The sequence below is a fragment of the Cottoperca gobio genome, chromosome 18 (genome assembly GCF_900634415.1).
Source record: "Cottoperca gobio chromosome 18, fCotGob3.1, whole genome shotgun sequence".
Taxonomy (NCBI): domain Eukaryota; kingdom Metazoa; phylum Chordata; class Actinopteri; order Perciformes; family Bovichtidae; genus Cottoperca; species Cottoperca gobio.
Window position 1 is genome coordinate 1458266 of NC_041372.1, and position 19379 is coordinate 1477644.

The 19379-nt window shown below is 42.6% G+C and overlaps 1 protein-coding gene across 40 annotated transcripts in view; it reads left to right on the forward strand.

The window, feature by feature from the left end:
- LOC115023600 (receptor-type tyrosine-protein phosphatase delta) overlaps positions 1–19379 on the forward strand; it is a 191153-nt gene that overhangs the window by 36480 nt on the left and 135294 nt on the right. For all 40 annotated transcript variants that reach the window (XM_029454716.1, XM_029454728.1, XM_029454721.1 and 37 more), the window contains exon 4: positions 17927–17964. The gene's annotated coding sequence lies outside the window, so the exon portion shown is untranslated. The remainder of the gene's footprint in view (positions 1–17926; positions 17965–19379) is intronic.

Here is a 19379-nt window from a genome sequence, read left to right on the forward strand (position 1 = left end):
GAGATGTGTTTAGGCAAATGTGCATGACTTGCAAGTATGATGTACGAAAGGCTGCTGCTGCTAGTGTTACAATAAGAAAAGAGAAATAAAGATGGAGAGAAGGCAGAACAGAGGTCTCCTTTCATCACACTGTTCACATGCAGATGAAATGCTCAACGTTTGTCCGTCACTGGAAATTAAAACTCAGTTATGTCATGTATTCTGGTCAATTCAGGCTCAAAGACATTTCTTAGTGCAACCTGGTCAGGAAGCACGGTCCTGCTTATTCTTATTACTTATTTATTCTTGTAGTAATAATACGGAAAGAGCAACAATTGCACAGGGACAAAAAGACAGAGGTAACTAAACATTTATTCATTTCAATAGCAGAAGAAATCAAATATTTAAGAACTAAATCATCCCTTGATACTAAAACAAATGGACGAGAGGCACAACTGGAGGCGGCCTGCAGCACAGATGTCCAGCACATGGAGTGGACGCAAGTCATTTGTTGCACTTTGCAGTTTATTTATTTATTTCCTGGGTCTGATATAGAGAAACATCTGTCACCTTTGTCTAAGTGCCTGCTTGCATGATCCATGGACAACGTTTCAGAATAAAATGCCCCCATATTGTTTGGCTCCCCCGTCCCCAGCTCAGGTGCAGAATCCTGTTAGGTGTTTGGATCTCCCTGCTGCTGCAACAGAGGCCGGCAACAACACCTGGAGACTCCGTGTGTGCCACCAGACTGAGCAGTCGCTGCCAAACCTTCTCATGGCTTTGCTTTATTTTTCACTGCCTTCCTTTTCTTTGTATTATCTGCGTGTTGAAATTAAAATTCATCTTTCCTAGGAGGTCTGCTGTATTATAAATGTATGCTTTCCCTAAAGGGATTCATCTCAAAGATTTTCATTTAAATACATGTGAATTAAGTCGCTATTGAGCCACTGATGATGAATATTTATATATTTGCATTATTACAAAGTCTGTGGCAACATTCTCGGTAAAAACTCTGCGATATTTAAAACATTTTTAGAATGAATAAACAGACTGCTTGTCAGCTGCAGTGCCATAAATGGTCGTTCCATTGTCCCTACCCTAATGGCAACCAACCCACCTCCAAAGTAAATTAATTAAACGGGCATAGTGCCACACTGGTGGAGCAGAATCTGATGTGTCTGAAGTATTTGAAGTGTCATCGAAGATAAAGTATGTCATAGAGGTTCTAATTCTCAGAGCCCAGCCCCGAATAGCCATCTGTATTCTCGTTTCTGCAGCACTCACTAAATCAACACACTCGACACAAGCCTGAGGATACCTCGGCACAATCATGCATGACAACATCAAAGCTTTTCTTTATTGCCTCTCCTCTTCCTTTCTCTCCTCTGCAGCCCCTCTTAACTGCTATCTGGAGCTAAAAGCAGTCGTAACGGCGGCAAATATTATCTTTGGGGTTAGTGCAAACACTGAACATCCTATCTGCCTCTCGTCCATGCTTTCAGATGATAGCCGTGTTCAGGGATGATTCCATCCTTGCAGAGGTGTGAATTAGCGTGGACCTGCATGCACACGGATTACCAGGTTTTTAGAAAAGACCTCCCATCTTCATAACAAATCCTTAATAATAGACTGTTCTTCAGGATCTTCCTTTAATTGCCTGTCTTTGTTCCTACCTCAACATATTGACAACAATAAATCTCTAAAATGTCCATATTTCCATGAGCAGGATGTTTCAATGATAAGCTGGATATGTCAGAGGGGCGCCACTCAGCAACCACAAACAGATTGAGCAGGCACCCAAGATGGATCTGTCGACACTTCATTCTGCATATCTCTATTTAATGATATTATATTTCATTTCCCGAGCAAAGAAAACACCATTACCCAAAGCAGTGAGTCGGAACGAGCCATTCTGCAACAGATTCCATGCCTCCTTGGTGGTACAGTAATTGAATTACAATCGCATATGACACAAAGTTTGAAAATGATTTTATTTGTTTTCCATTTGCTCCTTCTATGTTACAAACGAAGCTCGAGTCTGCACACAGTTTAAAACAGTGGCGCGTGCAGCAACTTAGTGCTGTTTTCTTCATAACATGACCATAGTTTGATTTCTAAAGACCTTCAGCAGACTCCTCCTCACGACGAAACAACGCTGTGCAAAAGCGTTCTAAATCAGCAAACGTGGTGGAGTGGAGAGGTCAGAGGAAAAGGGCCTCGGGCAGCATTTAAGATGATTTCTGACAGTCACTATGTCCAGATGCATATTGATAACTGCCTAAAATTCATTCCTCCAGTCGCCGTGGTTAAGTGCTTTGAAAGCCATTAGGGTTTTGAAAAGTGTGCCCAGTTGTTTTGACCACAGATTGAAAAGCAGTTATCATTTCAATGGGAGCGATATGCTCATAGGGGAAAGGACAAATAGGTCGGAAGAAGTGGAGTAAGAACTCCCTCAGGCACAAACACACGGCCATTTAAAAAGGCCCCACAGAGGGACCAGAGGAAATTGATTTCAGCTTTATTCCTGGTCAAATGCATAACTCTGCTGGCGGGTGACCCAATACTGGACCTGTCCACTCAAATTAGGAAACCATTTGGAAGATATGGCCTATCACACTATGAATATTGTGCCACAATAACATTCTTTCACACATCAAAACATCTAGAGGTCATCCGGTGCTCCTGTTTTGTGAGTGATGATCTTTTTGTCGGGGCAGGCCCCCGTCTACTAAAGTGGTTTGTGATAAGTGCACTGTGTGGTGTCCACTGGCCAAACTCAACAGTGACACTGTGAAATGTTTCTGGGGCAATGTCATTGGCACAAATTACATAAAGACATAAAAGCTTTCGCTACCGGCTGCATGCATTTTGACAAAAGGAGGGATTGGCACATATTTCTCTAACCATTGATAATGGTGAGAGAGTGCTTTCAACCCCACTGACACCGATCACCCATAATCATCCCACTGGAAAAGGCAAGAGGAGCGAACACAGGGAGGTGGAGCATGGAGTACATAAACCAACATGGGTTTTATGTGGTCGATTGTTTAGTTATTAGCAAACAGGAAGTCATTCCATTAATTCAGAGTCTATTTGAATTTGCAGAAACTATATTAACACATACGGTTCTTCTTGAGCAGGAGTGGTGGTAGTAGCAGTAAGAGAAACAGAATGTCCTGATAACGTGAAGAACATTTAATCCATACCTGTCAACCCTCCGGTTTTCCCCGGATTATCCCGTATTTTTACTTCTATCCCGTTTTCCTCCCGTTTAAATATTTTCCCGTATTTTTAGCCTTTCAAAAATTAAAAAAAGGCCTAATTAAAAAAAGTGTACCGGTAGTATTATGTTTAACTTTAGCTGAAAAACGTTATCCGCCAGTAAACACACAGAAGAAGAAAACATGGACAATAACACAGAAGAAGACGAAAACGTATGGATGAGAGTCACAGTGAACGGGAGATACATGGAGACGCAGCTGTACCTGCCAAACAAGTTAAAACTTTATGCAAGAACCAAATGAGAGGAGACCTTCCCTTATTTAATAAAAGCAGAGTCGGGCAAACTCGTGCTTTAAGTAAAGGGTGCCATTCAGATGTTAGCATCGCACACGGCGGAATAAGCGATGTTCGTCGGCATGAAAAATCCAAGCACGCCAAGAGGCACAAAAACATACACTGTCAATGACTTCATGTGTGACAAGAACTGTGTCGGAGGCAAATCAAGTGACCAAAGCTGAGGGAAAGATGTCGATGCTTTGCGCTAAAAATAATGTAGCCTTCAGCTTCTGCGATGATTTCAGTCGCAGTGTAGCGGACAAGAAAAACTGTTTGGTCATTAGATTCTAGCCCAAAACATCCTCTTTCTCCCAAACGCTGTTGTTTTCATTGATAACTTTAACTTTAGCACAAGAAAAAAAATGCTGCATTGAAGAAAAAAGAAAAATATATACGTTTTTATTTGTTAAACTTCATTTTAGTGACAATATTGCATAATGCTATGGTCACAGTTAGTGTCATGGCGTCTCATATTATGGAATAGCATATTCAGTCTCAGTTTTCACTAACACAATCAACACTGCTTAATGAGGTTAAGTTTGCACTTGTGGTCATAGTTGTATCTTTTAAAAGACCATTTGTAAAATACTTCTTTCATTCATTGTCATCCACCTGGTGTACAGTCAGTGTGGTGCATTGTGGGAGCTCTGTGTACACCCCTGATTTATCTGTTTAGTTGGCTTTGCTGCTTTAATAATTGTTCAGTTTAAATCTGGCTCAGTTAAGAGCTGAATGTTTTCCCCCACACACATCCACCATGTTTATCCGCTGCACTACAGTATATGAAGCAGGACAGGAGCATTGGTACGGAAAAGAGGGTTGTACCAACCATCACTATGTTGCTGCAACACCACGGGGCTTTGCTGGCTGCCAAGCTGCAGTCACCCACAGAGCTGTGTGCTTATTTTCTCTGCCCTCATCTTGACCATATGGAGCATAAGGGTCATAGGGACACGTTGTATCACCGCTTGCTCTTTGTGTGTGAGAGTGTGCGTGTACGTGTGCGTGTGTATATGTATTGCCTGTTTGCAAAATGAGCCAAATCGGCTGGCTTGTTTCTGTGGATTTGGCAGCGGGATGCATTGATTTAGTCAGCATTTGCATTTTCCTGCCAGCTAAGAATACTTTTATTAGCTCTACCAATATAGATGCAGAAAACAGAGCACAGTCTTTTCACATTCAGCTGTGACTTTACACAATGGCTGTGTTCTCTGCTCAGCTTATACAGGGTTTCCTGTTTCTCACTGAATTCAAAAACCAAGACCAGCAGAGCCAGTACGAGCGGTTTCCATTCATATAAACGATGGGCCATTCCAAGTGTAAGGAAAACCCCAGATGATGAATGTAAATGCCAAAGGTCAAAGACGCTCTATAGGTGGAAGATGATGAAGTGTCTTTTACTCCATTGCCATCTGATCCGGGGTCAGCTTGTCAGAGCTGACACGGTGACATAGTAGCAACCTCTCATTTAATCACCATATTAATTCACCCATCACAAAGCCCTAATGACACCGCCGCTGGCCGATTAATCTCCAAATTTGATTTAGCGACTGTCCATTCATCATAACTGACTGTTTCAATATGCAATCAATATGGCCCTCTTAGCACTTCGGACACCTAGACCTCAAGGAGGTACACAGTCATGGTGTGAAGAGTGTTGTGATAAAGTAAATGCTTGCCCAGGCCAAAGGGGAGAAGCATCAATCATGGAGCAGTGCATACATCAGCGGCACTCCCTCAGCTTCTCTTTAAAGCCTCTTTGGACCAGAAGGGTGCAGCACAGCGCTCGCCAACACTCATCCACAGAGAACATGTGAAGTATTGTACATGTACCATACAGCCTCCTTGCTAGCGGCTCCCAATTTAATTTGCGTGAAGCTGTTTGTATTCCTGTGTTGGAAGAGGCTGCGCTGCTAGTGCACCTTGTCTGTCCCCCTCCTGCATGCTCGCGCTTGGACACACTCTCCATACGTACACACGCCATCAAGCCGCGGGGCGAAGGCAGCTCTGCTCACTCAAGGGGAAAGTGAACAGCTGTGCCTGTGACAGCTGGAGCAGTCATGACATCCCTTCACCAAATATCAGGGATGGCTTAGGACGCAATGGCGAATCAGCCGAGAGGGGTCCATTTACAACCTGGACGAGCCACCGAGGCTTTAGCCCGCCACCAGACTGATGCGGCAGAGCTCAGTTTTTCTTCTTCGCATTTGCGGTGATAATGTGAGAAGTAATGAGTTTCTCCTTGGTCTACGGCCCATATAATAGTCCCCCATTTGCTTCAAAACAAGCCCAATGGAGCAAATTAGATAATGTTGTGCCTGTGAAAAACGAGCTGAATACTAATGTTTCTTTTCCGAGGTCCAGTTCCGATGATTCTTCATCAGATACCAGAATCTTGTTTCAGTGCTTACAGTCTCTAATCTTATCTTCAACACTGTGGTGGTGGTGGTAATAGGCAGGGGGGAAAAAACATCTGCTGGATGCGTTCAAATTAAAGCTGTACATTCAGTCTCACTAAGTAACATCGCTGCATGTCAATCATTGCCCTGCAGATACATTAAGAATGCAAAATGTTATCGCGCATAAACACTTTTCCTCATCATCCCCGAGTTTGGGTTTTGTTTGAAATATTAAAAATGATGGATGTCGAAAATGTATTAGAACCGGTCGTAATTGGGAAGGCAGCATTAAAAAAAAGAAATCAGTGTACTATGCAAATGAGCATAATCACCTTCAGCCCCTTTAGCACCAGACCGATTTTAATTACACCTTAATTTCATGTATAAATACCCCCAATTCAGACGAGCTGCGGCAGTAAGCCCCGGCAGAATAGACTGAGTGGGAGGACTGTATAGGTGCAGATAATTACAACTCGCTGTTATGGACTCCTGATTATACGAGGTGGTGGCCAACATACTGTCTCCAAATACCAGCGTATGAACCTCATCGGGGTGATGGATTAAAGTATATCACAGCTATGACAGTGGAGTGGTGTAAACGGAGCAGTCCCTCACAGAGGGCCAGGACCGCAGCACTTTATCTGTTAGATTCAGCTTGACCGGTCTAATTTTGTGATGTTATCGCAAGATAACAAAGACTGCAGTCGTGTCAATTCATATATCCCAGAGTATATGACTGCAGCTTATAGAAGGAGTAAAAAGCAGCATGGTGGAGCTGGTTTTTCCACCATCAGATGTTCTGAAAACTGTTCAGTAAGTGGAATTTTGAGACGGTTTTATGTGTAAAACAGACGTCTGAAGTTTTCTTTTTCCTCACTGAGACCATTTAAAAACTTGCGGTCGTGTTTGTGGGCACGTTTGTGTTTCCAATTACGTGTGATCTGTCTACGGGAAGTTTCCAAGCGTTTAATTAACTTGATAACATTAACTGATTTTACAACCACATGTTTGCTTTTTTTCCTTTTGATGTAATATGTGGAAATTACAAATAAAAAAAAAGATAATAAATGTACGGTGACGTTAATGCACCATACTTCAGAACTCTACAGGACTACTCGGGAAATGATCCTACACTGAATAAAAGCAGTCCATCTTGAGAGAACATTGAACTATAAATAGAAGCTTTTTTTTTCCTGCAGAGACTGAAGATTGAGCATTGTTGAAACACCGGAGGAGCATATGCTGAGGCACAGCTTGTTGCGGCCTCAGATGTTCCTTAACAGTTGATTTCCTCAAGTTGCATTTCCTTTTTCATCACGTTATTGTGCTAATTATTTTTCAGCACGTTCCACATGGGTGGCTCACGTCGTGTAGTGCACAAACTCAGCACAGTTTGTTTTTTTTGTATTCCCCCAGAAGCACCCAACACAAGGGCCGCTGAATATCAGCCCAGCAGTGTGACACATTGGTTCCTAAACACTATTGACTGTTTTGAAATGCGTATGAGAGCTGATGGAGCATTTTCTCTCTCTTCGCTTCTGCAGCCAGATATGATTTGTGCAGAGCAGATTTCCTGCAGAGTTTGCTCTCACAGTGTTGATATTCAGGTAACTTCATATATGGAAAATAAAATCATTGCCTGTTTGTATTCTACTGTATGTACTCCACCTCCTACCCCGCCGTGCGTCTGAGAACCTAGTGCTTCTATTATGCACTAAGTGCACAGTGATGCCACGAGTAATGTGTGCCGTAGAAAACAGCGACACGGAGGCAGAACAGCGACGCAGTCAAAAAAGTGTGTGATTGTATTGCTTGTCACGCAGAATTTTCCAGCTATAGATTTTCCAAATTTCCCTCAAACACTCAAACACGCCGCCTGAAACCTCAGCTGTCTGCCGTGATTCAAAATGGGTCTGTACTTTTGTGTGCACACCTGTATACCGATGTTACAGTTAGAATATGAACTGTTATTCATTTTCTGCTCGGAGAAACTACTGCGGTTTGACCCGACTGTAAAATCTCTTGACTTCAGCGTTGCAGATAGGATCTCGACTGAAATGCCAGCATGGAAATCTGTCACTGTGTGATGTTTCTGATCATTTCTTATAAGCAAGATGATAAAAGAAATCAGCCCCTTGGGAGTATACTTTTTTTATTTTTTTAAATGAGCCAAAGCACATTTCACGTTCTTCCAAGAGAAAGGAAAATGCTGGCTGTTCTATAATTTCAGACTTGCATACTGAGGTCAGGGCTTCCATGCTTGAATGCCCACATTTGCATCTTTGAATCGCTCTGGCCCAGTGAGGAAGAATGAGCTGTTGCATCTCCTCTGATGTGCAAAAGTGAGAATGTACAACAGCGTTCACTGAACTACATGCGCTCCACTGCTCTCAGCGTGAAACTATTTCACCACGGCTTGCAGTCTCTCACAAAAACTATACAAATGCAAAAACCACATGAAAATGGGGCCAAGCTTTCATAGGAGCACAATAAGACAAATAGTCATGCAGAAACGTGCTGCCTAATTCTGTTTAGATTTATGTTCAGTCCTCAACACGTGGTCGTTATTTCACGCCTCTTTTTGCTGTTTATTTAAATGTCCTTACATGGCAGGTATCTGCACTGCCTCTGTTTCCGTTCCCCAATTATCATGCAGCATCACAACAACAACAACAGTAAGCAGAGGCATCAGCAGTGGCAGGGCTATATGACCCTTGTTTGTCATTTCCAAGCTACTACGCTCTCTATCCATGCAGGCAAGGTGAAATCTGCATCCATTCCTCATATTTACATATGAACTAATGATTCCCTGTGGGCTGACTGTGGCCTTCCAAATACTCTACGCGGTGCAATCGGGGTGATGTATAGTACTAGTGGGCAGCTGAAGCTGGTGACTAACCCGCTATGATACATGGTTTCACAGCCTAATTGCAGCTCCCAGCTGAATAGGCCATAAGCCAACAGAGACCTACTGACCTTGGTGAAAGTAAAAAAAAGGGCCTCATGCCTCTACGTGACCCATTTTGCTAGACATTAAACAACTCTGAAAGGCTATTGTGAATGTCTGTATTCGACAACATGTGCAGGATGTCAGGGAAGCTTGTGCAGCACATTGAGAAAGAAGTCAACAGCTGCCACCTCCCCTGGATAGAGTACAGAGACGTTATCGGCAGCACTGCTTTACCTATACGGCAATATTTCTCACGATAAGGAGCCTTTTATTTCTGAGAGCTACCAACTGTTCAGCTTTAGGATGCAGCATTAAACAAACCACATGTCTGTTTGAATAACTTAAACAATACAAGCTGACATGCACGACTATATTAGACGCACCTGGAGGAAATCTGCTCCATGTCACACAAAGATATTGATGAAAAATAACATGCCATCTTTCAAAGAGGCAGATGCTGCCCTCTTTGTTCTCCATCACCCGTCTTCCTACCCCGTCGACGCTAACAGCTGTTCTTTTGCTGTGCACTCCAACAGCCAAGTAAAGGCAGGAAACAGATAATTGAAAATGTCGATCTCATTAATTATCACGGCGAGAGTTGAAGAAGCAACTTTCATCTGGGATTAGATGGCTCCTTCTGATAGTTTCAGACCTGAGTGCTTACAAAGCAAAACCGTTTTCCAATATGATGTGAACAGCGTAAAGCTGTATTCAATATGCTCACAATGGCAATGGATCAAACGACTGTGTAATGTGAAAGGGGCAAAGCCACAGAGGATGTGCTCAGCTCTATGAAGCTGTATACTGTCTTTTAGCTAATTGTTTTGATTGTACAGCAACTGTCACTCTTGTTGTCTGCAAACAAAGCTCTGATAAATACATTGTACGTTACCTGCGCAACACTAAATAGCAAACTGAACTAAGTTAGCAAATTGGTGAACAAAGTGGAGCTTTTAAAAGCTTTAGAGTCGAATACTTCCCTCAGGAGTTGGTGGAAACCAAAACAGAGCTAAAAGGAGAGTGAATATTGATATTCATCGAATATCAATATTCATCTGAATGAAAGCTTCTGTGTGTGTTGGAGGGATCAACAGACAGCTGCTTGCTAAGGCGTTTTACACAACAACTTAAAATGTGATATAAGATGAGAAACTTTAGTATCATTATACTGGTGTGCAACGTTATGATGCAATATTACAATACGGCAGTATTCCTGGTTTGTGGTCACAAAACAAGGGAATTCAAGACATGTTTCTACCATCAGAGAAACACTCTCATGTACACTTCCACACACTCACAACGCAAACTCCTCAGAACATTCCTGCCGCCCTTTGAGCCTCTACATTGTTCATGTTTCTGTTGTAGTGTACCTGCACTATATGAGAGCTTATAGCATCAGTAATCAACAAATCTAAAGTTGTGCAGCTCAAACTGGCAACGTCGCCATACTTTCTTTTGCATTGCAACCTTCTGCTGTCAAAACTTTTTAAAAAGTTTTGACAGCAGCTCAAAGCTACAGTATGAAGCCACGCCTCACACGAGGAAGATTGTACAGACATCCTGTCACTAAGTGCTGCAGATTAAATGCTCTTGCATGGCAGATTTAAACCACTGTTCCTGGTCCATTTAGAGGTGCCAGCCAGTGTTGTACCTGCAACACACACTACAACTCTAATTGATTTTACAAGGCAGCTTAGGCTCTAATTGCTGATTTGCCTGGGGAGATTCGTGATCTAAATGGCTTAGCTTTTTCTTTTGTGGTGTGCTGTGAGGATATTTTCATTCATGGCAGAGAAGATGGGACGGGGATTGAATGAACGCATCAAGAAACAAGTTGTGTGGCGAAGGCAGATACAGCACTTACATGAGCAAACAGATGCATTGCATGTACCTCGTGTCCAATTTGAAAGTTATCTTTTTTTGCGTCGGCACATTTGGAGTATGATGATAACATTTCCGACATCGCATTTGTTCAGATCAGGAGAGCAGGAAATCCTCGCAGTGTGGTAAATTAATGCAAAATTGCTTAAGTGTTTAACGATAACATTTTTGCAAAACATTCAAGACAGACAGGAGGAAATTAATTGGCTGTGTTTCAGAGTACACTACAGTATTTGACAATAAATCCAGGGCAGATGGATAAAAATCTGAAAAAGATCTAAGTGATAGAAGAATTGATTTATTCCCCCTTACTTAATAAGTAGTGCTGCACAAAATAAACAATCCCCCCGTGTGCTCGTCATCTCTACTGTCTTTGAATGAAGCTCCTTTTCATAACATCAATAACTTTCCTAATGGTCAGAGCCAGTAAATACATCAATCTGCATGAGTCAGTGCAGCAGGAACACTCATTCAAATGAACATTACTGAACTAATGCAGTTCATTTTCATAACACCGTGTTGAAAGGAAGCACGTGTTGCTGCAGTGGACAAGGACAGCGCCGTCATCCAGCTGCAAACACTCTACCTGCTCCGCAGACAATGAGTACAATACTGACTCTGTGAAGCAATGCATTTGCCATTTTCCCTTTTATGCTCCAGCGGGCTTTTATTATAAAAAAAAAGGTCCAGAATTGTCAGCATTACTGGAATGTAAAGCTTATTTCAGAGTGAGATTAAAAAATGTAATAGTGCAAAAGTCAATGTCATATTCAGTGTGCAGAGCACCCACAGTTATGTGACATTACAGGAAGTAATGCCACATAACTGCTGTACGGAGGGAGTGTGACATTCACAGCCTCCAGACAGTAAGAGTGCACAACACATGCACATAGTGGATCATTTAGCAACGTCACTATATGTTCCCTGCTTGCTAACACATTTTCCATAACAACTTCATTAGGTGATAATAGGCTAAAGCTTGTCCCCAAGTGTACACATAATAATTATTAAATTATTTTTCTTTTACAAGATAGTGACAGTAAATACTTTATCTCAGTAAGATCACATTAATGGTATATTACAACCTATTAGCCTGTTCAAGCAAAAATACTGAAGTGAAGGTCATTTAAATGAGCTGACACTGTAAGAAGTATGAAATGTGAGCTCTATTAAATATCTTGTACATTCCCACGATAGTAACTGTGAAGACATCTGGTAGTGTAGCACAATGATATAATACAGATGTAAATATGTGCCACTGAGACCTCTAACATAACTCCAAACAACCATGACACCATGAATTTAATTTCATAAGCACAAAGGTCCATCGTTCCATCTCCAAGGTCTCCGATCGGATCACAGAACCAATGTTGTCTTTGCTTTGCAAATCTGCTCCTCAAACAGCCGAGAACTAAACAGTATGGGGATATGATGGGAGTAATCTGACAGAATATATATATATATATATGCAGTTTCATGAGACTAGCGAGGCAGGAAATAGATTGGAGGTTGTGATTTGAGGGAGTTAGGATGGGAATGGCGAGGGTTACAGAGAAATAACGTGTCACTCACAGTGCAGACTGCTGCCTCTGCGGCATGACCCGCAGCCTCGTCCATGTGACCAAACGTTAACACGTAAACCCGTTCATGCTCGCCTGCTATCCATGTTTTTACAGAAAAGCGTCCAACAAGGAGAGTTGACTGTAAAATAGATCCATTTAGACACCTTTATTGTCCTTGTTTATCATGTCTGTAGTGCTGTGATGTAAGCTCAGCCTCTCTGTATGAGCTTTGACAGAAGTGCAAGGTAATTATTGAAACATATGGATGGCTGAGCCCTCTCGTAACCCTCTCACTAATGATGCTTGGCTATTACAGAAGGGCACGGGAAGGACACTTCTACCATTAACTGATATATCCCACCAGAGATCCATGACTTATCTTACACTTGTTAGCGAAAGAGAAGCAGTTAGGGAGAAGTGGGGAAAGAGAATCTGAAACATATGACCTTATAACATATTTCTCAAGACGTAAAAGGGACCAGTGCTGCAAATACGAGTAGGTTTCAGTGAAGACACCTTGATTCCATGTTAAAATCAGTGTAACGTTCTGCTTCACTCACCAACATGCTGACCAAATCATCATATTCTTTTGGGAGAGTGCCGCCTCTTTCCACATCATAGTGACATCCTTAGATTATAAGATGAATACATGTTTAAAAAGAAACATGCTGGATATGTACGACTATATTTCACTGCATGTTGTTACCAGCAGAGTGAACCAACCTCTGATGGACCAAGAACATTTTAAAAGGCTTGCTCTCGGAGGCTGATGGTACTCCGGGTTTGCACAGAAAATTACAACAATTGCCTAATCTTTGCTACATCAAAGCCTTTCCATTGACAGCAGATTCAATTTAACTCTGAACAACCCACTTCAACTCCATTAACTTTCTCAGCTGAATGGGATCAGGGAAGATGCCTCCCCATAATGCCAGCTCGCTTAGGGCATTTTTTCAGCTTGGAAGCTGCAGCTCTCTCTCATGTTAATGGACCCAACAGTTAGCCTCCCCAGTCCATGCAAAACACGCGTACATCCCCAAGGTACATCGCAGTGTGACCCAGCCAACTGGAGCTTTTGTTCATGTCGTCTTGTGGCTGTGGGCAAAAGTGATGCTTCTACACAATAAACTAAAAGCTTTGGCGGACAGCAAGAGTCCCCAACACAATGGCTGTAGACGGTCCAGAAGCAGCAGTTGAAAATAGCTTCACTCCTTCAGCTATGTGCAGCACTTACACAATTCAGCTGAAACGGCCTTTTGCTAAATAGACCAGCAGCTATTTAGAAGACATATTTGCATTAGCTTATTCAAATGTAAAGCAGGACATACAGCATTTTGAAAAGCCTCACTGTAAATACAACTCTCATCTAACTCTAGTTTATTATTAGAGCAGGTTTTGTGTTCTCGAGTGCCTCGACACAACCTCGGTGTGCTTTGGATTTTATCTCCAGGCAGTGTAGCTACAGTGGGCCACAAGTCCAGCTGAGTGGGTGAAGCGATGGAAAATGAAGGCCAGCATATTCATCTGTTCACTTCTCCTTCTTCCACGAGGGCCGATAGACCACCTCGACACATTTCCCAACGGCGACATGGCACATATCTTTGATTGGTCCATAACAACACAGCAGTTCTCACATCCATCTCTCCCAGTTGCTAATTGAGACAGGAGAAAGGCTCCAGCCACCCCATTCTTTCCCTAAACGACTATGAGACGCTGGAGACCAGATGGTCTGTCTGCGAATGTCACTGGTGGCCAGTTGTTACATTTGACAATGTGGGCTGATCTGGCAAGTATCAGTACAATTTTACAGCCTTCAAGAAAGAGCAACTGGGAAAATAGCACTTGGATTGATTTCATCCCTCATTCGGCGCACTGCAAATATTTTTGACAAAGACATATGGTGGAGAGAAGTGCACAGCAGCAGGCTGCCCAGCCTCAAGCCTGAGCCGTTTTCACTTGATTGTTTCAGGCAACATGCACATTTAGACGAGCAATGTATGCAGTGTTCACATGCAGGCAGGCTGGCTGCTTTAGCTCAGACACAGAGGGAGGTGATTAATCTCTGCAGAGGCACAAATATTCCTCCCTTACAGTATTCGCCCCCAAACATCATAATGTTTACTAATATAATTCCACACATTGCTGGTGTTGTTGAATCATGTTCATCAGCTTACATGAAGTCAAACTATTTGTCTCCAACCACAACACTGCATGCCAGATGTTGGCTGTAACATGTCAGGAAGGAAGTAGCAACGCTGCCTCGAAGCTCCACCTCAATCACCCTGTCTCCAGCTGAACCAATCTTTGAGAAATAGAGTCTTTCACCTTCAGTCTATTTGGAATTGGGGGAACCAACCTGACGTTCAAAGTTGCTTGCTGAAGCAGAGTCCCTGTCTGAGCTTTGGCAGCTGGACTGATAGCCAGCCCTGTGGAATGGCAGCTGTTGAAGGGCTTTTTAAATTGCACCCAGGTTGATGGGTGGCTGTCAGGAGGGCAATGGACAGAGAATTTCGAAAGGGGAAAAGAAAAAAAGAAAAAAAAATGGGGGATGGTGGGAGGAGAGAGGCTAGGAGGACAGTGACCCTTACACCAAGGTGTACAGAAATGTCTCAAATCGTAAGAAATATATAGAAATTGAATGCGTGGGGAGTGGGGTGGGCCTCGCTAAGGTGAAGGGGGAGGGGGGGACTTTAGTTTAAGAATAAATGGAGCGCCAAGGCCCGTCATCTCCGGGGTTATTTAGGTCGGCAGCACATTATCACTGTTCATCATGTCTGATGTGTGTTTACATACAGCAGGGGAACACCACTGTCTCCTCACTGATACAAATGGAAATGTCAAACGTCCACGTGCTCTCACTCTGCTGCTCATTGTGTTTTACACAAGCCTTTGTGCCCATCAAACCTCACCATTCTATTAATTACAATATCAAAGGCATGTTTCCACTGGCTTCTGAATGAAATCATTGTGAACGCACAATAGCATTTCAAATTAAGCGAGGTGGAGATACTGTGTTTTGCCATTTACAGCGTGGTGAAACACGATGGGTGTCATATAATGCGACTCTTTCAGCCTCGCTGGATAATCCTGCCTTGCTGTGGTTGTGCTGTGCAACAGATGGTGTTTTAAGAAGGTCATCACGTCTATTTCCCCAGTCGCTACACAAGCTACTTTTATTATTTTGGGGATATTTAAAGCATAATCTAGAACCTGTCAAGATGTTGTCAAACTGCAGACACAGCTTGTTAAATCTATTAGACTCTGCGGAGTGTTTAAGAGTGAAACGTACTGAGTGTACACTGAGCAGCAAATGATTTTAATAAACTATCTAATTAGTAATGTTAAGTGCGGTGTAACAGCGCTGCAGAGTGACGCGCAGCAATGACACCCGCACGTTCGTCGGACTATAAAGTGAATACAGTCTTGGCACCATTATGTGTGACTGTCTCTCACCTTATTGTCTGGAGCTATTCTCACTTTCTCACAAGCTCAACATTTTCCTGTTGGTATTTATTTACTCTCACAGTATTCAGCATAAAACAAACAGATTGTTTTCCTTCTGTTTGTATCTCCAACCAACTGGCCCTGTGAGCTTCTGATAGCAGACTGGCTACGTTCACGGCCAATTATTAGCCATAAATCTACAAAAGACTGCTGGACCTCTGACAGGTGGCTCTCTTATTGCCTGCTGATTACTAGAGTGTACCTATTAATCATTTCCTGTATTCCCGACCGGCAGGACACCTTCTCTAGTGGAGGGCCGGATCAGACACAATGGGGCTACCAATGTCCTCTTTCCTCACTCTTTGTTCCCAGATGATGCTCACATTACACTCTTCTAATACAGGAGAGTTTAGTTTCTTGCACACTTTAAAATACACAAGCATAACAGATAGTATAGAGTGCAGGAGGAGGCAGTAAGCCCACTGGGATTATGAACAGCATCCAGCTAAATCGTGTTACATTCGCACAATGTAATAGAGAAAGCAAGAATAATATACAGAACATAATAGTGATGGCAAACCTTTAAAACTATACGATATATATATATTCCCCCCCCCAATATTTTCCCCCTCTAATCAGTGCATCCTTGAGTCCAAGTGGACGTTTGTGCCAAATTTGAAGAACTTCCCTCGAAGCGTTCCTGTGATATCGTGTTCATGAGAACGGGACGGACGTACAACTGGAAAACATAATGCCTCCAGCCTCGGCTGTCGAAACAGTGATCGTGTGAGTGTGTGAGTGTGTGTGTGTGTGTGTGTGTGTGTGTGTGTGTGTGTGTGTGTGTGTGTGAGTGTGTATGAGTGTGTGTGTTCTCGTGTTTGTAAGGGGGATATTGGTCCTTCCAGCTGCATTGACTCCTGAGCAATAGTAATGTTACATGTCACTATACAAAATAAAACATGGATACATTGACAACACATGGGGAAAATCAGTTAAATTACCTTCTCTGCATTTGTTTGTGACATTTCATCGAAGATGTTAAACGATATAATTGATGCGGAGCATCGAGACTCATTCAACGTTGGTTTTAAGCTCAAGTATATCAGATTTGCCAAATGTCATCTTCCACACGCTGACATGTAGACTAATATTAAGGTTGTGGTAATTACAACAAAGACTATTTTATGTTTTGAAACGTAACGGATTTGTCATATCCTGGACTGTATGCTTCCATTCACTGAATCCAGGCACAGCACCCATAAGCTCTGTGATTATACGCCAGGGAAATGACAGCATACTGTACAGTACATCAAACTGTAGCCATTTAGTCTCAGTAACTCCATGATATAGCTTGCATATAAACTAGGAATACATTCCCCTTCAGCATTTTGACAGCAGTTATTCAGATACTTAGCCCTCATACTCTGCAGTCAGATTCCTCTGCCAGAATCAATTGCTCTGGCAGCCATTGCCAAGCCTCTATTTTATCTCCCAGCTGGAGAAAAGGGGCAGGGAACAGAGATCTGTTGTTTATCGGTCACACGCCTAATTCTCTCTCCCGATCCCCCTTTGAAAGTGAACTTGTATTAATCTACGAGACCTTGAGTGCTTCATGCACACAATCAGCAGTGACGTGCTCATTTTCTTTCTCTTTTTTTTGGTCAATCTCTGACCTTTTGAGTGCCACCCACATTTTAATTAGTATTAAACTAAAAAGCTGCTCAGAGCCCCCCTAACTCCCATTCCCCTTTTGTTCTCACAATTCCTTTTTTGTGCCCCAGTGAAGTCCCAGTTAGATATACCACATTCATGCAGTGATTGAATATCAGTGGATGAAGAAGGCTTTTTGTAACGGCTTGGAAAATTACAAGGCTTATGTGTCAGACACATATGGCTGCCAAATGTAATCACTGGGTAATAAATGTTTGCCCTTTACAATATACAGAGCAGAGGCAGTACTGAGTGTGCTCCAGCTCAGGGCAGCAGATCGCTGCTCGGTTGTGTCTGTGATTAAAATGATTTCCCAACAATAAAACCTCCTGCTATCTTCTTGAACTCTTTCCCACAAATGACATTGAGTTCTTATCTTCGCAGCTTTCATGACGGTAAATAAACTGTAATTTAATATGTGTTTTTCTGTTGTTGTTCTGCAGCTCTTGAACTGTTGGGAAGGTTGCTTGAGTGCTGAAAGGTAAGCTTTTTTACAATCACTTCTGAGCCAAGAATCATTGTATGGTCAACAACAAAGATGGGTCATGGCATTCTAAGCTGGGTTTCCATTCCTGCTGCTGTGTGTTAATGCTGGTCGCAGCAGAATGGAGCCTCGGAGGGGAGAGAGTGAAGGCCTCTTGCTCTTTTCTCCCCGATGTTTAATTAGCATCGTCTCAGAGACTGGGGTGCCGCTTTAGCAATCTCGAATCCTGCCCAGCCAATAAGAACTTGTGTTCAACCACGTCTGACAGAGATAAATGGCATGCCGCAACATCGCAGCCTCACCCATCATCTCTGTTACCCATGCAACAGTGCATTGTGGGAAGACTCGAGGAGTGCCACAAATCTAAGTGGGCATGCGAGTCATTGGATAACAACATAAATCTATGTGGGTTTCTTCAGTGTGTTCGGCTTGTTCACAAAATGAAGCAGATCTGCTCGTCTTTGTATCGTATGTGTTTGTATGTTTGCTGAGCAAATGTGGGGAATCTGTGATGATCACAAAAGACTGAGAGGACGATGGATGCTGCATTCTGCGAGTTGATGACAAAAAGCATTTTGGAGCTGAAGATTTGATTAAAAGAGAGCTTATTATTATTCTTTAAGTCTGAATATTGGTCCGTCATCTGAGCCAAAGACGAGACCAACAGAAAGCTTCCACTGAAGACAATGTGTGCAACATCCTGCATCCCCCAGGAGCCAGATGCTCCATGTTGTCCAAGGTTAGGCCAACTGGTGCAGAAAGTTTTCCCTTCAGGAGACCTACAGCAGATCTATAGAATACAAGTTGTACCAGTGGTGTTGAGAGGACTGTGTGTTCCAGCACAGATGAAACTGACATAGAAACACATCTAACCATTTTAAATCACTCAGATTATCACCCACACACATTGGATTTAGGGGAATCGGACATTTAATCTTAAAGTTTTGATCTTGTTTTGAACCCATCAAAATCTCAAACTAAAGAATTATCGTAGAACTTATTCATAAAGATGGTTTCCCATATCCTGACACTTACTTATGGTGTGTGCAGTAATTGCTGCAGTGTGCTGTTTCAGTGGATCGCAGTATGGGAACAGTTTGTAGCAGTGGGGGCATAATTAGTGATAGGCCTTGGACACGTCATACTCTGTTAGTCAGCCTCGCTTTCATTCCTTTGTCTCCTCTCTGCTCCGAGCATCCATTCAGGCTCTGTGTATGGAAGTGTGTATCCTTGCTCAGGCGTTACAGTGCGTGTGCACACTTAATGTATCTAGAAATATTTCATTTGACCCTATATAATGCTATTATGGTAATACAGGAGAGACGTTTCCCCAGGATGTACGTCTGTGCTTACATGTTTGTCCTTTCTGTGTGCACTCAGGTACCTGTGTGGGAGCCTCTTTGATTTCCTGT